Raw genomic sequence first — 24,792 nt, 5'->3', positions numbered from 1 at the left:
AACCCTTTGAAGAGAGGTATATATGATCACGCTGATGCCTTCTAAACATGGAGGATGCGATAGAGATATGACCTGCAACTTTCTATGGTGTCCTTAATTCTTTACATTTTCTTCAATTCATCCTAGGAAACCATTCGAGGAGAGATAGATGATCCCGATACTACCTCCTAAAGCTTGCGGATGCAATAGAGATATGACCTGCAACTTTCTGTGGTGTCTTTAATTCTTTACGTTTGCTTCTATTAATCCTAGCAGACCAATCGAGGAGAGGTAGATGATCACGCATTGCCTCCAAAAGCTAGTGGACGCGATAGAGATATGACCTGCAACTTTCTATGGCGTCCTTAATTCTTTGGCGTTTGCTTCAATTAATCCTAGATTGAATAACGCGTGCCATCCATACAGAATTACGCTCTTGACTCCGACTCCGTGACCCCTGGAATAGATTCGAGAGGCGCAGCGCTATTAAGCCAGCGCTGACTGGGCGGGTGCTAATTCCTTGTCAGGCGTAGAATTCATCAAGTTCATATCGATTTTGACTTGTGGCTGCTAGCTGCCTACCGGGGACTACCCGTCTGGCTGGTCGCAGTTAGTCTACCGAGTGATACGGGGCGCACATCGGACCTGAACAGCGAGCCGTGAACGTCCGGTAACGCCGCGGGTGCATCCAGAAGAGTCCAGACTTTTCTGCGCGTCCGCAAATCCGTTCAGATTTTGTTATGTTTTGATCTTGCATCAAACTCTGAAGACTGGTACGGGGAAAAGGAATATTCATGGTAAGTCTGTTTCATATCTTTGGTACTATTTTTGGTGGAGAAACGTTAGATGCGATTTGCTTAATGTTTGTATGAAGATGGTTGAGATGTTGTAAGCCTTTAAGGTTCAGAAGATTAAGGCACACGGATAAGACTCCTTCCCTAGTAGGGACACCGGTCGGGCACGTTTTTAACGATGCAAGAAACATGTAGCCGTCACTACGGAACCGAACGCTCTGTGATTTACAGTCTAATTATAAACTACATCTGAGGGAAATGCCCAAAGGCCTACGGGTTATTCCGTGATGTGTTGGTCCCGGGCATATGCTTGGGCATTTTCTTGACGGTCTTGATATTGAAGACGACCTAAAGGTGTTCAGTGACGTATGAATGACAGTGATTTGGCGTTTATTGATAGTGAATATTATTATGGAGCACAAATAGTGACAGTAAAACGCTAGTCAAGTGCGCTGCATTCTTGATCAGCGAATCAATTATCGACGATTCTAGTGGAAAACCGTCGGCTGGTTTCAAGTTTCAACAGCGCAGCACAGCGCATGCTTTATTTTGATAACCGTATCAAATATCAAAGTCTTTGAGTCATTCATCACTTTCCAAACTAGCGTTACCACAATATGTCTTCATTTGCTCAACAAAGATTAAGCCCATAATCGAACTGCCTTTACAAACGAAGTAAAGAATTGTAAAATAAACTAACCTGGCATATTGCCTGGTAGAGCACCCTTGTTCAACAGTACAGCTGGGATATTGTGTGTGGGTGTTTAAAAAAAAAGAAATTCCCCGTACAAATACCCACGTACGCATTCTTGAAGAACTTTAGGTCATAGTTACCTCCGTGAAGGAGGTTCACCTACGGAGGTATTGCGGTTGATTGTGTTTGTGTGCTCGCAGCTATAACTCAAGATCCCTTCGATGCATGTGTATGTACTTTAGTATGTCGTCTGCTAGTATGGACTAGATGATGCACGTTAATGTTTGGCTTCGTGGCCGTATTCCTAGGTAATACAGTCCACAGCTGTAGCAATTACCTACTCCTCAAGGAGAGGTCAGGCTCTGGCTTGCTACACTGCCTTGGTTTGATACTGCCTAGAGTTACAATTACCTGGACATAAATGGAGCCAGTATTTAAGGACATTGTAATTCCTGGTAAATAGGATACCAAACATTTACTGCACACCGCAAACACCACTATTACTGCACTGAGACTTGAATGCTACGAACTCTTGTTTTGGTTTGGTTTGTTCTGAGTGCCATTGGAATTTTGCACGCCAATTTATCATTAAGGCCACTGGGAGGCGGCGCCGCCGTGCGAGGTGCCGTCTGCCCAGGTTGGAATTGGATGTGTGCTTAGCGGTGTAGCAAGCTGTTAATGTCAAAAGTTATTTCAAGAAAATTGGTTGTGTAATAACTCGTAACAAGAGAGTGTCTCTTTGACGGATTGCTACCTACCTTTCGTATGGTATGGATGCCGGCAAAAGGTTTCCAAGTGGGTTCTGCCATGAGATTGTCCATGAAACGCGCGCAGACACTTTCAGGTATATAAGTATTCTCGGCACAAGTAAGGAAAATGTTAAACTACAGCCCAATCATATCAAAAATTGCATTGACTTTTGAAACTTTATGAACTTAGATACTTACTTACGTGCAGTGTACATAGCATCAAGCTTGAAAAGCTGAAAAAGTAAGTTGCTTTGTCACCGTGGAAAATAATGCCAGGAAGGTGCTGGTATTGGTAAACAACTAAACCCCCTCAAAATCGACCAGCGAAGCGTTGACTCTGGCGCACATGATTTATATATTTGCATCTTATATCTGTCGTTGCCGTCCGCCAAATCAATGAGAAGTCGTCCCCAAGGTCTTTGCCAATTTTGAGGTATACTCCGCGCTCAAAGTGCCTGGAAGCAGCCTGAAGATTGCTTCTGATGAAAGCTAGTAATATCGCCCACTTTACTGCAGTTCCAATAACTACTTTATGGCCAAGTATAGATATTTGCTTTCCGGAATATTTAGGTACTCTGGGTGTTGCGTTATGACGGCAAGTTTCACTAAGTTTGTCTTTTCTGCATTATAGCTTGCTTTCTGAGACAACGCCAAAGCCACATGTATTTTCCAACTTTTTCATCTTTGACAGGCTATTTCACCGCGGAAGTCAGAGATAACCAGGGAATTCCATGAACATGGCTTCAGGCATGGATGCATGCCGTAAACAATGAAGTGTTATTAAGGAAATTGGGTTCATAATAGCTGAGGGCTACTGTGTGTATCCGTTTTCGATAGGAATCTCTTAGGGCGCATTTATTATGACCAGAGACGTCGTACGGTCGATCGGATAATCATTTTTGTCAGCATTTGTTTTCCCAGCCAGTGGTCGAAAACAATGTGGTTACTGTAAAGGCAGACATGTTCGCGGTGGTTTCATGCTCGCGGTTTTTGCGGTGAAATCTTTACCGCGAACTTAAAACCACCGCAAAAAGCACTTCCTTTGTGTGACTAGCGCTACTACCAGTATTGTTTCCGTCGCGAACTCAAAACCACAGTGAACACTCCATTTTATCCCTACAGCGAATTAACTTCCCACAAACATTTCTGCATTTTACAGTATATCTTGCCACTGCTACCGATGGTGTATACTATTATGACATGTTTACATCTTTGCAACAGTTAAAGGACAATTGATAGACTATTCAATGATACATGGACAAACACTTATCTCTTGAGTATGGCATAAGCAAGGAATTCGTTTCCTTTCTCAAATGATGCCCTATAGGCCTAACTACGGTACTACATTGGTAACCTGGCACCATAGTGATATGTTTATAGATGCTTTTATTTCATTTCTCCAAATTCTAAAGTGGACTTGGATTTTCCACTTGACCGGTGCAGATTGCCTTTTATCTTGTACATCATATCACCAGCCGTCGGCGTCAAGAATGCTGACCTCAGATGAGAGGATATAGTATTGTCTAATAAGACTATGCTTCAAGTGAAGGAAGTCTGGTCAAGGTTACCGCAGGTTATCTGGACTGTGGACCCATCTCTTGTGTATTACACAAGAATGCTGACTGCGGGTCGTGTCTTTATTAACACTATGTGTCATCTGAAAGAAGTTTGGATTAGGTTACCTCCGGTCAGCTGCAATCTAGATTTATGATACGTTTGCTACTGCTGCAAGGGTGTCTAAATCAGTTTTATAAGCTTGCGAATCAATAGATCCCTTTATGCCTCCTGTAAGAGTTTGTTAATTGTATTTTGTTCAGCATATATGAACTAGGTACTTGTAAAAGTGGTATGCAGTTTAATGTAGTACATAGTTACTTCGTAAGCTTTTACAAGCTTAGAAATCGATGGCATTCCTCCTAGCTACCTCCGAAAAACAACTTGTCCATGTTTAATCGGTACATACACCCTTAGTAGTCCTTCGATGTCGAAGATGACTGCCAATGTTGCTCATTCACGGGAGATGTGACCTCTGAGTCCGAAATGGCTTCTGAGTCCGAACCTAGATGCACACAGCCGTCCACACTTCGTGCACTGGTGGTCCGTCGCAAGGACTGCTGTGGATGCTGCCCTATTGCGTATGACTCTTGCAGCATCACATACTACTACATGGTACGGTTTGAGGTAATGCATCATTGGTACCAGCTTTATTGCCTCCTACTCATCAAGTGTTCTTGACAAATACGCCATATCGACAAGGCATGTGGTACTTACTTTGTAAATGTGTTACTTGAGGTATTCATTTTCTTTTCTGTATCGTTGAAGTGTTCATCTTCTTTTCTAAAACTAACTTCTTTACAAAATATTCAATGACGTAGGTCGTTTCCATGGCTACCATACTCGTGATAACTTAGTTTCTCCAAGCAAGCAGGCAAACGAAATTGCAAACGACTCGCCTACGCAATTTGAAATTTTCTCTCCGCCTTTTCCGTAAGCTAGTAGCAGGTGTTACTACACCTCAGCCTGCCCACCCACTCATAGTAACTCTGATGTGATGCACTTACTGGGTACTTTGCTTCGCTAGGAAGAGGTTGTTCCTTCGCTTGTTTGGGATTAGGAGAATGTGGACCCATTTCAACGGCACGCTGCGCCAAGAGATAAGCACAATGCAGGGGCAAGATGTGCTGCGCAGACAAAATGAGTTTCACCCAGGTATAACTTAACGGTTTTTTTTTTGCTTCACAGCTCTAAGAATTCGCGGACGTGGTTACATTTAAAAGGGGCAGCGTTAAAATTGCATAAGCAAAATAATGGAGTGGTTCCGAGCAAGCTCAGTTGGTAAGTGGTTTGGACATATCATGTCCTATTATCAATTCCTGACGGACGGAATTGTCTTCAATTCAATGTCGGCAAGACTAAATAATCGCTCAAGTGGCGTTGGCTTTGCTTTGGGATGTGGACATCCACGTAGTTGGGTTTGATAACAAGCAAATCAATGGAAAGGCAGACTTAAAAGGACACCTTTACGGTCTTTCTGCAAATGGAACGTAATATGCATTCGGCGTCTCCTTTCATAGACCGTCTGGCTGCCTTGACAGTTGTCCGATGGGGCCAAGTTAAGAAGACCAGAACAATAAAGAAAGTTGACGTGAGTCCGAATACTTATCTTCAATGCCGTCCTGTGAGGCTGACCCTCTAATAGGGTTCCACGGAACTCCAGACCTTTTTCATTCTTCCGTTTCCACAGACAACAAAGGAAGCTGTCTTTCTGCATGTAGATAATGCATTTGGGGAGAATCTGGTTTCGGCTAAAGAAAATCGAATAAAGCACGGCCTTCATCTTGTCTGACCTTAGCAGTGGCACCGCATTACACCTGAAAGGATTGGGAAAAGTTTCATTGCGACAAATTGTATTGTTGTACAGACTTGTCTAGTGTGCCACCACGAATATGGCATGGTCAACGTATCCATCATTTGTTTGGGGGATGAATTCGTCTGGTGAGGTATTTATGTAGCCTTACAGTACAGCATTTTGTCAATATAAAGCTATATAGGAAACATGCAAAAGACCAGAGTTCCCAAGAATTGTCATTGATTCCCAATTAATTCCCAGAAGCATGTACATTTGTCTTCAACCACCTGATCAATACCAATCGAATACTTTAAGGATCGTGGAAAAAGACGATCTCTAAAGATTTAGATTGATCTTATTGCGCTTCAAAGAATTGCTCACCTGTGCATGGTAGAAAATGGAGTAGGACTCTATACACAAAAATATCGATAGAGAACAGAACTTGCAATTGTCTACCTGCTTATCAGTCAATCAAAATGGTTAATTCATCATAAAAGGCATTGCAGCCAAAGGCTGAATTGTGCCCTCTGTACTTATAACTGCATTGTTGTTCTGGGCAAAATTGTAGGTGTTGGAAGACCAAAGTCCAAAGATTATCATCTTTATGATGCTAAACTTGAAATACGCGTTCACCTCACTTATGAAATAGTCAATATGTGTGGCCTAAACTGTTTTCCTTCAATAGAAACTCGAGTAATAGTTCATCATATTGTACGCCAATTGGTTGTATGGACAGCCTGATACCGGCGCTCTATTTGATATCAAAGATATAGACAAAGAGTGCACCGGTTACAAAGTTCGACTTAATGATAACTTATCATTATATCTATAACGATTTCTAAAAATATTCAGAGATGGCGTGAAAGCATTGCTGGATCGATGTTGCTCAACCGTTCCCTCAACATACCTAACATACATCGAAATACCCGAATATCGACTACTATATTTATCTTCAGCTGCCAACCTTTCAACGGCTTTGGTCTCGTGATTCTTGGTATGATTTATCGTACAGATTCGCATATGGCTTTACCAGCTAGATTTATTCCTCAAAACGAAGAGTTAGCCGAGGAAATTGTAATGTTCTTGGCCTTGGCGGCTCCAGTAGTTCTTAGGGATGTCGTGGCACGTTTTATACCTCATTTACATACAGATGACCGTGTAATGGGATCATGGGGGCAGGCTTCACAGGTGCATCCGACAATAAGCGTAAGGTGGGGGTCCAATGGGTGTAATAATAACCCGGACTGAAATGTTATACCGTACGTAAGGGGTATGGTATGTACAGACGGTTGGTGTAGTTTACAAGGGGTGGTCACTGGGTGGGTCAGCTGGTAATTGAGAAACTGTAGTTGTGCATCCGATGAAGGGGGGCTGTTAGTGCCGACATTGATTTATCCTCCGTACGTGGTGGGGCGTACAGAATCATCTCGCTACGCTATTACTTTGCGATCTTCCCTAGAGGAGATTCTCGCACTTGGCCAAGAAAGCCTAGTGCCTTAACAATATCCCCGATGCTTGAAGAGGCTACTGTTATTACAGCGTTTGAGAAGATTGCGATATACAAGACGTATGCTGCCGTTTAGCCCAGATCGCTGCAGTATGTTTCTCTATGTGATCAAATCCATTTTAGGAATGTATTCAACGCGATAACATGGAGAGGCAATCCTCTGGGAGGAATGAGTCGTTAAGTGGTGTTTCCCAAGTAAGCATCTATTTTTGAACGAAACATCTGAAAGTCACGCTCGAAGCTGTCAATTAAAACTAAGCTATGCCACTCTGTTTTCGGTAAACTCTGTCAGGCGTGGAGTGCCATGAGGAGAATGCATAGCACAAAAATAACTTTACAAATTAATTTTTTGCTAGACGTTCCGCGTTTAGAAAGAATGAGAGCTCAAGGAAAGAGACCTTGTTTGTGTTTCATGATATTCGTGGTCAGCAAGGTTGGATGGATTGAAATGGTAACAATTGGGTAAGTGAGTAAGACTTAGGAAGAATAAGATTAAGCACCCCCCCCTCGTGTGTGACCTTGGTACCGCATCAAGTGGTTTAAATGGTACTGAAAGCCTAATCTCAATCTGATATCTGATTTATGACAATATATGTGACCAATATGTCTCCTTTCTATGCTTCGCGTCTGTATCGGGACGCAGTACTGTTAGTAGAAAACAATATATATGATGTAGACACAAATTGGTTATACCTGCTTTTAATGAAGCAGGTAGCTTCTTCCTTGTTATTCTTATGTAAATCAATGCATATTGTCTTTTTTATTATAAATATTTCACTAATTTACTCTTAGTAAAAGAAAACGTCTTGGCTCCCGTCGTTTACTTTAACACATTTTAATTCAATGGCATGACGATTTGCAACAATGCAAACTGAAAGACCTTTACATTTTTACGTTACTTGCATACATCGGACAATATGGCAGTATACATGTTAGCAAGGCTGAGGGATGACATGTTTTAAAGCAAATTCTGTAGACCTTTTAGTAGCCCGATTAGCATCTCCATGGTTCTTTTATGTGACTTTAGGTAAAAAATATCTTTGAAAACCACTCGAAAGTTCACTGGAAGCTTTTTAAAGCTCTGTGTTATACGAGGGGCAGTCGAAAAGTAATGCAAATGGTTTAAAGCAAATTCTGTAGATCCTTCAGTAGCCCGATTAGTACCTCCATGGTTAGCATCTCCATGGATGTTTATATGTTATTTTGAGATAACAGACTCTTTAAAAGGCACTTAAAAGTTCACTGAAACGTTCTATGTTATACGGGAGGCTGTCAACAAGTAATACAAATGGTTTCATAACAGGCTCATTTTTTTCTCAAATGAGTTGAAATTTGCCACAAATGTAAAGTCACATATCTTCTGGAGAATGAAGTTGCATTTCTTTTTGACTACCCTTCGTATGCCTTGTATGTATGTAGCATATCGACAGTAATAGAAACATTAATCACCATGAAGAAATATGTCTGAGGTCTTATTAATGACTTTCGTCGAAGGTTACATCGGTGGGTTTATCAGCGTCAACCTATATTTCAGGTTTATCAGTGTAACGCAGACTGATGGAAGCAACATGCGTCTGGCAGTACAATCTGCTTCCCATAGCGCAGGCTGCCTTTGGGCCATGAAAAACCATCAGGATTGCCGTAAAAACCAGCGAGACATATCTGAAACAAAGTGGCTCTCTATTGTTTAGTTCAGCTCAAACGTTGCCAATGACGAGAGCATTAGCATTAAAAGAAGTGATTGCTCCATAAAACGTCTATAGATTGAAACACTGTGTGCGGCTTACGAGCCGTGTGCAATAAATAAGGCAGAACGCACTATACTACCAACAAAGAGGCTCCAAAGGTAGCGTGATTTATCTAGCGAATCTTCCTGTAAATTAGAGGGTGTCCCGATAGGGGAACATTTGTTAAACGAATGTAGGCGTTCTTTGTAACTATCTTTGTATCAGCTCTGTGTTGTGAAAAACTCTAAGTTGTTTCTATTTTTGTTTCACCACTCGAAGATTGCTTTTTAAACGTGCTTTCCAAGAATCACGATGACCTGCCGCACCCAAGCATCAAAGGAATACGAATTCATCGCTACCGAATTCTGACGGTTTTGTGTCCAAAACCACACGTATATGTAACGTACAGAAAACCCCCCCAGAGAAATCCGAACATCAAGGAAAATCATTACAAATTACGAACAATGAAATCAAAAGTAGTACCCCCTACTTGAAGAAAAAAAGAACAAAATGAATATTCAATCCTCTCAGTTATACAGAAAATGTGGAGTCGGACTCGTGTGTATATCATTGCCATTACGATCACCTACGTCTACGTTCAATCAATAAAGGTCAGGGTGTCGACAATAGATATCCCCAGAATGGCACCATCTTACGTGCTTGCCGTTTCTCATAGTCCTAATATTTTCGGTAGTAAAAATAGGTGCCTGGGCACTATTATTATGAATATAGACAACTGGGAAAGTCGTGGAATCACCAATATCTGCACGTTTGGCTTGCATCATTGCAGTGTTATCGCCGTTTACAATTGTTATCCGATGAGATGAGCTTTTCTGCTCAGGTTAAGTGTTTTGCATACTGCATTCAGATCGATGCAATGCCTAGTTACACATGCAGACTGGGGCCATTGTTTTGCATCTTGAATACGTATATCGATCGTTGGACCGGAAAGGCAAATAGCTCGTTGTAAATAAATCTTTCTACGACGTCCTTGTGAAATTATACATATACATATTTATGGCGAGTTTCTTCCCAAGACTTTTGCAGGAGTTTCAAACTACGGTTTAATATGGCTGCCTTACCTCATTTAGTCACATAATGTTGAAACATTTAAATAAAATCTAAAATATCATGTCAATAAACCGTATGAGAATCTTACTGATGTCAAGTCATCCTTAAGAACAATTTTACTTTAAAATGAGATATGAAAGCATTCGGTTTCGCTGCAGTGTTTAGGAAATCAGCCAGGAGGCCCAAAATCTACTAATTTTTAGTTTTCGTCACAAGCTACTAACACATCAAAAATGAAACCAATCCATGCAGCCGTTCTTGAGTTATCTTGTTTACCAACAGACATACTTGTAAACTCTGTCTAGAATATAACCTATATATAAGGATGATAATATGGATTTAGATCTGTACACCTGTATCCAATTGGTGCCTGTCTGAAACCCTCCTGTTGGAGAGTGGACCCCCAACCTTTCATGGCCCCGCTCTGGTCTGTTGATTTCAGTAAATCTTTGTATAGCAGTATGAATAATCCATGACATTCCTGAATGGTCGAACAGATGGCAGTGCCCAATACGTCTTCATGGGGTGTTTTCCTGACTGCTCAAGGAGCGCGGATGATGCCTTGGACGGCCGGGATGGTGGAGGCAACGCCATGCAAGAATGGACAATGTACAATCACGTGGAATTAATATACTTTTGAACATAAGCACTCTGATATCAATAATACATTCTGTGATTACAACATGTGTTCTTGCGCCCACCGCTTTAATTTTGTGCACCATATCACCATAATTACCAGCGACCACTCTGCATCTGCAGGCAATGGTACCTTGTCAGGCAGGTCCACGATTAAGCCCCTCTTCATAGTTTGATCGAGTGTGGTTTACAGCTATTCTTCAAATCTTTTAGTAATTCTTAACGGAACAGTACGAAATGATGCCTTTGGACATTTCGTTGATAGTCTTTTTCGATTTTCCACTTTGCTGACTGGATTTGTTACAGCTCCAGACTGTCTGACCTCATCAGTTTCTTACCGAGGCATTTTCTAAAGTTAAGGAGTCGGTAAAAGTGATTATTTCGTTTGTCTCCTCTGGGACATTTAAATCGTACATCTGGTAGGGTAATGTGTAAGAGGATGCCTATATCAAAGTGACAAGATAAGGCCATGTTGTTTAGATGATATGGATGACACCATCCGGGAACCTCAAAACTGATGCGAGAGTGCGAAGCAATAATAGTTTGGCAAGCAAGTTGCCTTCATTATGAAATTGTAATTAGGTAGACAGGTTCAGCAAATGACTAAACACACAAATTATGGTATACCAAACAATAGATTCTTAATTTCTTAATTGACTTAAAAGATTGCATTTGGCATTCTACTTCACTAACATTCGTTTTCCGATATCATTTGCAATTTACGGCATACATTTGCCTATTTTGCAGCTGTTTTGTACGATTTACAGTATGGTCAAAAACTTTTTTAACGAAACAAAAATTGATGTGAGTATGGATGTCATCCATGTTATCGAATCAACATGGCCTAAGTGGCAAGATAAGATTGTTTCAATGATGCAATCGTGTCCATCAGCCATGAAAGATGTCATGCTGACGGGATGCCTTGTTGATAATTTAGTAAGTGTCACACGTAGATACTGTAAGTGCGTGAGGTGTCGAGCTTGAGTCTGGTTGATAGGATTAACTGTAACCAGATCTTTATCTGAAAACGTGGAAGGTATCCACTTTGTGCTGTTAACAGAGGATGACAAGTTATCAGATTGGGAAGTCGGGTCAACAGCATGCATTGGCCACTGCTAATATCAGCCTTATATCAATGATTCAACTCCTTATATCTTCACACACGTATACGTACTCTCTCTGCCTAATGGTGGCTTTAAACAGACTCATTGCTCGCCATGCTGTTCTTGTTAATGGGTTGTTGGCACACTAATGCTGCAAAGCTACATTGCGATTGAACTAAGTTGATGCTTACTTTCCTTAACGCATCTGAACTTGAAAACGTCAGATTTTAATCCTTGGTGTTAGTGTGTGTGTAACACTTCACACGTTGACGGGACCTTCTTGGTGATATATATCAAATTACTATGCATACCACACACCACTCAATTTCGCGGCTATAAAGTGTCTCATCCTTGACACCCTAGTCATAACGATATATTAGGCTGTGATTATGTTTTGTCAGTTTTACGATCCCCTGTCCATATCAAATCAGCCCAGCAATATGGTTGCTGCAGCGGATGGCATTTATATGATCATCAAGCCAAGCAATGCGTGCAAGCAAACAGTACGTTCATGAAATCTAGTTCTACAGGACCTTCATTTGGACCCCATTTAAAATGCACAAAAGTATCTTAACGCACAGTAAAATTAGGGGTAATAGCGTTGAGATACATGCTTGACTATTCGGTGAATGACGATTTGATAATCATTGATCTGTGACCATATCCAGTTTAAATTTTGGTGGCAGGAAAACTGGCGGTTTTGCATGCTTCATTGTTCTCTTCCCATTTATCATCAACTAAAGATAGCTCCAAACATGGAAAATTGGAGTATTTAAGTGTGGAGCTAATGACATAATGCTTGTTGCAAATGCCAGAGGCTCCTAATCGTGAAAGATGATGTCCAAATATACACAATACTACATGTATTCGCTGTAGATTGTGTTATGCTTTATCATTTCACATGTTGTTCACGTGCACTTTGCATATCATTTAGAAAGGTGGAAAAGACAGATTAGAATATAAGGTTTTAAAATGATACTCAAAGTTGAAAGAAAGTGGCCTTTTTTTCAAAAGTATTTACCATAAGTCAACCATCATAAGGATATGATAACAACAAGTAAGTACTATCTTCTTCATGAATAAAGTTAACCGTTACCAGGAGGCTGCTATCGAAGTTAGTTTTGACACAAGTCTGTATGGGCTAAGGCCTAAGCAGCATGAAGTTTGAAAACCTCCTATGACAAAGTCTAACCACCTGCCAACAAATTGTAATGTAATTAAACGGTCCAACAATTGTGGATTTCGAATATCTAAAGACAAGCATGATACGAGGAATTCTATAACATCGAATAATGTATTTGTGAAGATATGTAGAGATATGTTGAGTTCAGCCTGCGAGCTCATCATTGACATGATGCCGATAAAACAATATCGTCCTTGTAAATAATGTATACCTGTGCATACATGTTTCAACCTGGAGCAATACGAGGTAACCCAGTATCTGTGTGGGAACCTTTACTGGCGACGGATGTCCATCGAGATCACTACACTGAAGAGATTTTCAAAGTTGACTTAAAGAAAGTTTACAGTCATCTTGGGCCAACGACGTGAGAAGAAAGTTGATTTGATCACGGTAGACATGTGTGGGTGGACGAATGACTGTCCAGTCAAAGTACGTCGTACACACCCTTTATCATGGCCGATCAGCAGATCGCCAGATATGTCTGCACGTGACATCGCAGCCTATCAATACAGGTAGGCGCTGTCGCTACGTCGGCGTGATGGATAGGTCTACGACGGCGACCGGTCAGTCATAGCACACAGACGATGATTCTGATAAAGGATTTTAGCATACTCTTCTTCTCTTTGAATATGGAAACGCATAAGAAGGCATGTGTGGAAAAAGAGAGAAATCAACTCTTCGGAGCATTTCTCATACGATGAACCCGACACACGCGTTTATCCATTCAACATGGTGGACATTGATTGACGTCATAGTCACGTGACTAAAACACCTGGATGTCAATATAACAATGAGAGTTTCATGGTCGAAAAATAGGGATAAGACTTACGGTATTGTGGATTGACTTAAAAGTGATGGTCATATCATATCTCCATAGGAAGTTACGTTTTCTTTGGGGTGGATTTGTTTGGGCAAACCTGGTTGAGTCATTAGTCTGGCGGAGTCCTTTTGAAAATGATGTATCAGAATGTTGTCAATGTCGACTTTGGGGTAGGGGGGGGGCAGGCAGGGTTTGGCCCATTGGAAAATATGTTTGATTTTGGAACTCATTGCGGCTTCGTTTGAAACTGCAGTGCCAAAACATTTTAGCTCTGCTCTATTCTTCTGCTGAACAAAAACAGTCCTCCGTGCATCAGTAATGGGCCTTTTAAGGACATGCCTTCTCTAATGGTAGAGCATCAAATGAGACAGATAATACTGCCGTGTTCGTTTTCATGACAGCTTCCATGACAAAACAGACACATATCTTTATTGTATTTACTGCACTGTCGCTCTTAACTGGACCCGACGGAGGCTTCCACGAAATTGACCATTTATAAACCGTAAATATTCAGTGCAGCAGTCAGGTGTCAGGGCAGTGACGGATAGATCCATTTTGTTGCCACAGAAAGTAATTTTAGTGATCCATTGTAAAAAGGATAACGTAATCATTAAATGCATATCAATCATTCATCAAGTGTATTAGTACATATGATAAATAAACGCCTATCTTTGCATATACAAGCGCATACCTCGTCGTACCATCTTTTGGTTAATGCAAAGTTAGATATACTCTTCAGAACGGTAAGATAAACTCTATATATCATCCAAAGTTAACTCGCATCCTCTGTATTAACACAGCTTAACATAACATGTTTGTTAATGAATTGGAGTAATGGCAAATTAGAAACAGGTCAATATTTCAGGTCAACATTGGGAACCGTTTAAAGCAATTTCTGATAGGTTAATGATTCATTAAGGGCACACTGGTATCGATCCAAGTGTCCCAAAAATGCAGGGACTGCGGTAGTATTGTCTTCATGTCGTCCTTGTACATCGGGGTGTTTCAAAGGCCTTCATTTGTGAGTCTCATCACCTTTTGGTACATACTTTTATCGATGGTATTCATAACAAACATAGCTTTTATTTCTAACGTGTTGCAATTATGCAGTTTGCAATTGTTGAGTTTCTCAACAAACAATGTGATTAAGATCTGAAGTTGGAAGTATGATTAAGTATAAACATGTTTTGCTTGCATGTTTGCATATATATCAGCAGCTCGCTTAACTTTTGGTCTTCGGCCAAATTCGTATAAGATTCTTATCAGTCTTGTCAGCGCTCGGGGTCATGTATAGATGGGGAATTAGCATGCAACCGTTCTAAATCAATTACAACGACTTTACCGGTTGAATCACGTACTGTAGATCTCTTAACCTTACAGGTTATTGGGTCCCGTTGAAAACGTCCGTAATGAATATAGATTTCAACGAACTTTTTTATCAACTTTCATGCAAGTCCATGTTGATTCGATTATATGGATAAAATCCGCGTGCGCATCTATCTTCGTCCGTTCCCCGAAAAAGTTTTCGACCATACTGTGAATTGTACACACTAGCAGCTGCAAAATGAAAAATGTATGCCCCCAAATGACATTGGAATTCGGATAGTACTGTCGTACAATGGCAATGCCCCCCAAAAGGTGTGCAGAACAAAAATGAAGAATCTATTGTTGGGCATACCATTCTCTGTGTGTAAAGTCATTTGCTTAATCCTCTTGACCACCTAGATTTTATATTGAAGGCAATTTGTTCGTACGCTCGCATCAGCTTTGGTGTTCCCAGAAGATGTCATCCATATAATCGAATATACATGGCCTAATGGAGGCTCAAACGTTTTTCGTTCCTTGATAAGTCTCACAATGTATGCACGCGAGATGATTCTTATTGTCTGCCCGCCACTATTCATTTTGCCTGCGAAGACGCTGTTAAAGATGCTGTTGATCATAACAAAATATCATATGAATTGACATATCAAACTTGAATTGACATATCAAAAAATTTGGGACAAGATGACGTGAGTTCGAATCCAGGCTGTGTCGCTAACCCGACATGTACCCTAATGGAAAGGTCGCAGTCTTTAGGACGGGACCGCGGTCTATTGTCCAACATGCTTATTCCAAAGAGCTTATTTCCCCCGGTAAAATGAGCAGGTACGTACTGTAAATATATATAGCGCCTGCATTCTCCGCCACGACCAGTGGAAGTGTAGCTCTTCAGTGAGCTAAACTGGTTCGAGATCACTTTCAATTATCTCCTGTTCATGACCTTCACTTGCCTCTGTGCATGTACAGGTAGACGCACACAAACAGATGCCCCGTGGTTGATGACTGTACACTCCAGTCGTATACAGTTATTGCGACTCGAGAAGTATTCCATACTTGGGGATGTGATTTACCGTTCTGCAGCACAAAACATATGGGGTCAACCTCAATCTAACATATCGGTGCTGCAGCTCGCTGGCTGCGGCGTTTTGAATAAATATCGTCGCTTAGCAGGACTAGATTGCCTCATAACTTTTCCATCTTTGACAACGGATCCCAGAACAGTGTATCTGCAAGATGCAGGTGACAGGCAAAACTGCAACCATTACTTACCTGATGTTTGTCACCGTTGGTAAATCCTGCTTTCCGTGCTGTGCTCGAGGAAGCATCAGCGTGCAAATGTGACCATCGCTTACGTGTCTATTTAGCATTATGGTTGCCATGTTTTTCTCCAGTATTGTCTGTATATATTCATACCCCGCACAGTTGTGCTTTCTTCAGATTTTGTTGCTTGTGCAATGGACCTTTCGTTGAAGAAACTGTGAATGTGTAACTTTAATATTTCCAAATAATACGTTTTCACATGCATTTTGTCTCTATGCTTACTACGTACGCTTGTGATCTTGTGAGTTCTTCACATTTTGTTGCATGTTCAATGAAGCCTTCATTAAAAATACTGTGAATTTGAAAAGTCAATCAAATGATATGCTTTCCCCAGTATTTTTGTCTGTATGCATACAATGTACACGTGTGATCGTGTCTTTTCTATAATTTGTTGCATGTTCAATGAAGTCTTCACTGAAAAAAAAAACTGTGGAGATGTAACGTTAATCAAATGCGATGAAAATCTTTTGGAATTATTGTTGCCCCACAGCTATGGTCACAGCAATGATACCAAGTGTTAGCTAATGTTTTTGCGACCTTGCGTTTTTTTTCCACATTTTGTCGCACGTTAAATGAACTTTTCATTGAAAAAAAAAGTGTGATGGCGTAAAGTTAATCAAATGATAATATCGTTGATATCAAAGTTTTGACAATGTTTTTTTTTCTACAAATGTTGTCATAGACGTAATACCAAGTGGCAGCCCTACGTGCACTTGTGGCCTTGTCGTTTCTTCACATTTTGTTGTGACCTTGTGGTTTCTTCGCATTTCGTTGCATGCTCAATGAAGCTTGTATTGGAAAAAAAAGTGTGAAGGTGTAAAGTCAATCAAATGATAGCCGAAGCTTTGACAAGATCTATTACAAATATGCAAAACCCAGTGTTAGCCCCGGCTGTGGAATCATCTAGACAGTGGATTCGTCCCTTAGTGGGAGATGCAGAACTTTAAGACGCGATAAAACATGCAAGAAAAGGTTCAGTGATACCAGTAATGTAGCGGTGGCGCCTCGGGGAGACCCTGTGTCATCTCCCCCGCGCCAGATGTCATTAGTCCTGGCATTTCGCTGCAGAAACACACAGGTCGTAGATTTACCACCTAGGGTAGAACTAGGAGAGCGAAGGGGCAGCTACTGGAGGTATATATTCAGCAGTCTGCAAAACAGAGCCAAAAATCTATAACTGAAATGCAACCCCGACCTTTGGAGTTCATCCTTGCTCAGAAGCCAACAAATCCTACTCCTGTGGGCCTCTTTTATACCCACAATATTTCCCGCACAGGGGTACGTCATTTTCAGGAGGTTTCTGAGAGGTAATAAAGAACCCCCGAAAGGCACGGTGACGAATGCGACTGGACCGTCGTTTATCAAACCGGAACAGCGGCACTGAAATTGGACGGAGATTGAGACGCAAAGCCGGTAGGAGGCCGACTCATTTTTCACCACTCTAGTCGCACGCAGCAAAAGGATCAAGGCGGATCATGCTGGGGCTGTAACTAGAGTTAGGTACAGGGGGTAGCGGAGAGCGCCACTAAACAGGGAAACTTTATACCATGGTCGAGTTACACCCATGTATTCGTATGGGGAAGTAAAGGAAAGAGATTGCCCTACGGCTCATATTATACAGTTATCATAATACCTTTATGGATGCCTCGTTGCCAACAATATTGCATCTAAAGTGTTAAAATCAAGAATCGATAGGGTGGGTCAAGGACAAATCGTAACTATAGCTTCTTCGGTTACACTGAAAGATGACCAGATTTTCTTGTATCACAGCAAGGACGTTAAATTGAAGCTTTCATTATAACAGCATTAATCACAGTTACACTGTCTACTTAATTGGGCTGGACAAGGTTTTGATGCTCCAGACAATATGGCAAATGCGTTTTCGTATTGAAACTTCAATGGGTGTACGTTATATTCCGATCTATTGGACTGTTTTATAATACACATATTGTATTTTGCGTAGGAGTTTTACGCATGTATAACGGATTTGAAACGTTAATGTTTGGCTTATTGTGGTAACATTGGTTTCTATATAATGCGGCATACTTTGCTTTTTAGACCATATGATTCTATATAACAAGGGTATCCGCTTTACTGTACCATTTTTCACGCCACCCTTTCTCGCACAAGCGAATGTGCGGCGGAGTTAAGCACTAGCTGAACAGCAATGATACTAACATAATCTTCTCGCGTCATCAAAAGTTCCAAAAGGCAACAAAGGACTTGCATCATATTGATACATTTACACGTTGCTTCCGTACACAAAGTAAAACGCTTACTAAAAAGCCTTCGACCAGTCATCTGGTCCTTCTCAAGTTGTTTTGACCCGAAGCCTACGTCACTTGACCTAAGCGGAAGTGTGACGTCAGCAACGGGTCAAATGTGTCCAAAAGTCGGTATCGGCCCCCGTCTCTGTGGGGATAGTCGATGGGCCCTAAATCACTTTGATCATGTTGCAGCTGGATACAAAGTATTGCGCAGTAGGTGTGTATGGATGAAGGAAGGCCATGCTTGACAGATAAAGATGTCCGTATTGACTATTTCTGTCGGGTCTAATATATTACACCTGTCCTGTATGTAACAAAAATGGCGATTCAGCATCGCCTATTTCTCACATAATGAATTACTCGACTAAATTATTTTAAAAAACACTGTGATTACGCTTCAATTCATTTGCAAAATACTAGTTAAGGCTCCAGCTGGGTTTTTGCACACATTTGACGTATGAGTATATTCAAACTATCAAACGAACATTCATGGCAAACTTGCCTGGATACTCTCGTATATGGGGGGCAATCTTGGCACATCTAATAATTTATCTAAATGTCAATTTCATCATTTTATAAACTTCGTCATTATGGATATCTGATGGCAACCACTCGTATTATCTTTATTCGTATTCAGATACATAGTACAGATACATAGTACAGATACATAGTGCAGATACAAATACAGATCGAGTATAGTGGCCGTGTCAATTGACACGGTAGCCTTCGCGTGAATTTGTTTAAGGTGGATGACAGGTTGCGAATCTGAGACCCACACACTTGGGCATCCGGTCCGCCATTTCCAGCGGCACCAATTCGAGGGAGACGTGCTGGTTCTGGTTGGGATGCTTGCAGCGAACTGCCGGATGACTCTTACACTCGAGGTCCGCCTTGATAACGCCAGCCCGCCTGGCGCTGCTCTCGTCCGCCAGTTGAAGACAGCTGCCGTTGGAGACTTGTCCCTCTAACTGAGGGGGGAATGCGTGTAAAGTGCCTTTCCCAAGGGCACAACGTCTGGGCGCAAGTTCGGACATGTCTCTAGGCACAACCCTGGGATTCGATCCCGGGTCCCATTGTTTGACAGCCGTGCGCTCTGCACTTGCGCCACACGACGCCACGCGTGGATATCTAATGAATATCATAAGACACGTAGTTCATAAATGATGAGAATAACAACGGCAAATGCACAGATATTGGCACATCGGCGGCAACCAAATCCGGGTGTTTTTGATACACTTTTGATAAATTAGCTTGGTTACACTAGCCATTCATCCATTCATATATAAAACGATTTTTTAAGCATTTTGTGTTTTGCTGTCTGTTCAGTCATACTTTTACATTTTGCATGATATTGCAGTTATGAAATGTGTCACACAAACCCAATTTAGGTCGCAGCAAGATCGCAGCGAGTTCGCCATTTAGTGGCACGAGGGCCTTAAAATGATATGCCACTCGTATATAAAAAAATGTATCATTTCGCAATTTTAATCAACAAGTTCGTGCAATAATTACATTTCACAGTCACAGATTATGATACCATGACTGATGAAAATTGTAACTCTTCAGGAAAACCAAATCCTATTTAATCTCGCCAATGCTCAACGCGTACGATGGCGTTCTACTTCATATTTCCCAAAGCCTATCATAACTTTGTTATTTAGCGTTCATGACTTATGCGTCAAATATATGATATTGGTTGCAGAATTATGTTTACAAATGAAAAGACCATGTAAAATAGCCAGTATGCACCACAACGCTCAGGATTACGCACATGATTTACGCTGTTAGTGTGCTGTTTGTTATAACTTCATACCTGTAAATGTATACCAACCCTACTAGAAATTTGACTACCTCGACAGTAGCAAGTCATCCCGTAAATGAAAATGTCTTCCTCTTAACTGTAGATTTACATCCTTTACTGTAGTTATGTGGAAGGCTATGATTTACGTTTTTAATTTCTTTTATGGCTTCTGCAAGGAAGACCAAATACCCACACCTTATCTAACGCATCCGGCTACAGTGATCAAACTTTGAATCATACGCTCAGCTGTAGATCTCTATAAATGTGCTCATAGTTAGATTATTCAACGGAACTGACGTGATAGAGTTAAGAGGGTAGATCACTGGATCCATGGACTGTGGCACGTTAGCGACCTCACTGCGATCTAAATTGGATCTGTGTTATCCTTGACTTTATAAGATGAATATCATTAAAAATGTATACGAAAGTGTTACTAAAAAGACAACAAAACACACAAAGCGTTAAAAGGATCGTATTAATAGATGAAATTGTTGAGCGCTCTGTCAAATCATCGCTCGGTTGCTACGAAGTCGCCAACGTGCCGCAGGTCCAGTGAGATGCTCTATGGTGTCGTTTCAAGATAGAACGAAGGGGCAACACTTGATCGAAATTCTGTTACTTAGAATATAAGTGTCCAATTCCTTATAAGCACCCTGATTGACCAGGACTTGGTCAAGTTGATCGGTGGTAGGCTATAGTCTGTCAGTGATAAGCGTTGGGAAGTAGGTTGCTGTCCATGGACCAGAAACTTTCTTTCCTCTTCCACGCATTTTCTTTTCATCCTGGTGCTCTGGTGCAAGCTGGCCTCGAAGCCTAGTAAGATTAAACTCGGTTATCACATCGCGTTTAAGACAAGATCTTCTTGGATATACCTCATGAAGAAAAAAATAGCATCCCTTTCAGTTACTTCCCATTTGAATCACCTAGTAGTCAGTGGTTCATTAGAGAACACATCTGACCCCAAAACCTGACGCCAGAGCCCTCAATCTCGCCGTAAGTGGGACACCTACATTCTGACCTGATTTGTAAACATGCGGTCCGATTAGCGACTTGGGAGTCCTGGCCGATTTTTGCTCAGCCATGTCATAATTTATGCTGGCTTAGCATTGAACAAAACCCTCAACGGAATTGCAATCTTCTTCCTGTTGCTGTGGAATGTATTATACGCTAATAACCCCTCACGAAATGGGTTTGGTAATAGCAGGAACATCTATCAGGCATGGATTAGACTATGCAGCTGATTCACAGGTCACCGCCGAGGCAGGCCCACTGGTGCATAACTAATCTTGTTATTAATTGAAACGAAACTTTTAACGCGAGTTCGGCATAGTGCAGTGTGTAGTGAAAGTCCTAACTTTCATGGAAGCCCCGGTTATACATAGCCAACCATGGCCTCCCGACTTTCCCACAACCATGGTTGGGAGTGGATTGGGAGCAAGGTCGGTTGTGGACGGGAGGTCAGGAATGGATTGGCCGGTGGTTGGTTGGTGGTTGGGAGTAAGTTAGGAATGGTCGGGGTGTGGGTGAGAGTCAAATTTCACTTCTAACCATGCCATAAGCACAATTGACTTACTGCCAAGTGCCAACTATTTCAAAACCTACCCATGACTTGGCCCAGATCCTTCGACAATTTCTGCTTACTAAATCCAAACCAAGCACGCCCGACCTTCAACACATTCGGCACGTAGCCAAAAACACAGAGGGACCCTAGAAGTTGTAGTGAAGATAACTGCGACTTTAATTTGATTTCTAGGTGATGTTAACAACATACATGTAGAAATATGGATCATTTTGATAAAAAAACAAAATCACTGGTTGTGCCCATTTTCCTCCTTGAGAGTGTTGGCGATTGTCTGTCAATGAGCCAAGAGGGACTCGGCAGTCTGCGGCTAGAGTTCGGGATGGTTGAGAATTAGTTAGAAAGCATTCGGGGCTCGGTCATCAGGAGTAAGTCATTTACTGGTTGGAAAATGGTTGGGACATGTTTGGCGCAAAAACATAGGCTTTGCCTTTGACTGCCCCCGACTTACCGGCAACCTTGGTTGGCTAGTCGTAGTCGTTGGGGGCTTGGTCGGGGCTTAAAGGAAACTGTGCTTATGGTAAAGAAGTTATTGAATGTCGTCGTAAGGGTACATCCTTCTAGTTACAACCATTCTCAGTTCGGAATTGCAGGTGTGGTGTTAAAGTATGGGTCATATCAGCGGTCATGCTACAAGGATTACCATAGGTTAGCTGTTCATCAACGAATGTCGTAACATGTGCCCTTGGACTTCCCATTCAATTTGAAGGAATCGGGGTGTCTTCATTCCTTCCACCAGACTTAATGCCGCCACGGGGGTGTCTACGTAGTGGATGAAAGTCGACAATTCCACATCTTATTGAACGAGCGTCGTGAGAACTTCATAAAAGGAGATTTCCCATCAGGTCCAGTAGTCCAACTCGACAAATGCTCAGGGGTTATGTGAAGTAATTCCCTATGAAAGAATAGATTGAGTGAATTCGTCATTGGAGATGCGGGTCTACCGGAAGGATTTAGAGATTTCATAGGTCACCGGGGTCGCAAATGGGAAAGTTTATTCAAAGCTGTGAATCACAGCAAGCACTCTCTCCACCAAGTGGACAGTGGTAGTTCACCTCAATTCGTTATGTAACCCAATATCGGTTGCTTTACAAACTGCATGGGTTATTGAGGGGAAAAGTGTCAGCTGCAACATCAGAAATGCCGCAAGAATTGAAAACTTGGGAGACTCCAGTGTTCAGGACACTGTCTAAAAGGTTTGATAAACCTCCATTCCATGAGAATATGGTCAAAAACTTCCCGCCCCAGAATGGAACAGACTGACCTCATCGTGTGAGGGATTTGAACTACAGTGTTGTGCAATGTGTAGCTTGCGACAGATATGGTTCATAGCTTGCACTGTTTTAATCAGCGGACCTATGATGTAGCTAGCAAAGAGATGAACTCTTGTGTATCATAATACTAAAGCAAACCACATTGTGAATTCTATTTGAATGTAAGTCGTGGCCCATTTAATGGTACGAGGGTCTTAATGTCTATCCAATTTCTGCTCTAGCAGGACATCCGTAAGCCCAAGTCCACTGGCAATGGGTTGTTGCAAACTGTGGTCCATAAGGGATAAGACTGCGTTCGATCTTATATCTTTTGCATAGAGGATTTGCTTTAAGATATATCTTCATAAAAGACCATGTAAAACTTAATATGTAAAAGTATGCTTTCCAGACTATTGACGCTGTCTCGATTGAAATAGGTTTGCTGGTAATTATCTAAGATTTGTAACATGCGTCATACAGAGGTAGTTGGCGTAGGGAATGCCTTATCACCTTCGCCAAGGTAATGGTTTTGGGTTTGCTATTTTGAAGTGGCTGTGGATGTAAACAGCATAACTCGAGAAGCTGTGAGTGGATCGTCATGATATTTTTTAGGTGGGTAGGGTTCGGAAAAAAAACAACCTTTGTTGCTATTTTGACTTGTTCATGAGTAATTTGAAAGAATAGATTGCGAAAGGCCCTCTTGAAAGGCACAATCACAATGAATTAAAAGTGATGGGCAATGATTTCCCAAACTACATTATCTTTTCTGGAACAGAAAAATAAAATCTTATTTTGTTTGAAATAGATTGAAAATTATTAGTTGTCATTTCCCTTTTTAATCATTTGTATATTTCTGTATTTTCCTTCCCTGTTAGCGAATGCGCACGTTGTATACCAGTCCTTTAACCTTCAGGCATGGTTTTTGAATTAAAGTAACTATCATTGTTATAAACTATTGGCTTTTTTAAAATCGACGAAAATATAAAGGGCAACTCATTACATTACGTAGAACCCTTGATCAAAATTTAACGATGCGAGGGCAATAAGTGGATTTGTCTCGGTTGTTGATGCGTTAAAATTGGCTCTCTCTCATATTGCAGTAGACTCGATGCGTTAACCGTTGGTAGTTTCATATCTGGCCAATATGAACTTTGGGGATGTGATATGGACGTTGGGGAAGGCGTAAAAGGCATCTATCTATTTTATCAGATTCCCACCGACTCTGAAGGAGATCTTTTTTTTTATTTTTGAATTCGAGGTTAGGCCATGTTGATTCGATTGTATGGATGACATCCACGCGGGCAAAATTTTTGTCCGTTTCAAAAAAAAAGAATCGACCATACTGGTAAATGCAGCAATGCAGCTGCATAAGGAGCTAGTATTTGCCGTAAATTGCAAAAGAATATCGCGAAACGGATATTAATGTTATAGAATGCCAAAGTCCTTTCCAAGAACAAAAATTAAGAATATCTTATTTGGTATACCATACTCTGTGTGCGTGTTTGTTTTCCTTTTCAATTAATCAACTTTCCTGACCAGTTAAATTTTATACTGAAGGCAACCTTATTTGCCAATCATGTTTAATTCGCACGCATGTATCAGTTTTGGGGCTTCCAGAGGAGGTCATCCATATAAGC

General features: G+C 41.2%; 1 protein-coding gene across 1 annotated transcript in view; it reads left to right on the top strand.

Annotated features, from left to right (window-relative positions):
• Positions 1-534: 534 nt before the first annotated feature.
• Positions 535-24,792, top strand: part of LOC136442367 (leucine-rich repeat-containing protein 4-like) — a 94,811-nt gene continuing 70,553 nt past the window's right edge. Inside the window, exon 1 of the mRNA XM_066439178.1 lies at positions 535-776. The gene's annotated coding sequence lies outside the window, so the exon portion shown is untranslated. The remainder of the gene's footprint in view (positions 777-24,792) is intronic.

This window comes from Branchiostoma lanceolatum, chromosome 9 (genome assembly GCF_035083965.1).
Source record: "Branchiostoma lanceolatum isolate klBraLanc5 chromosome 9, klBraLanc5.hap2, whole genome shotgun sequence".
NCBI classification, from domain to species: domain Eukaryota; kingdom Metazoa; phylum Chordata; class Leptocardii; order Amphioxiformes; family Branchiostomatidae; genus Branchiostoma; species Branchiostoma lanceolatum.
Note: the sequence above shows the minus strand (reverse complement) of the source record. Positions and strands in the feature narration are given on the sequence as shown.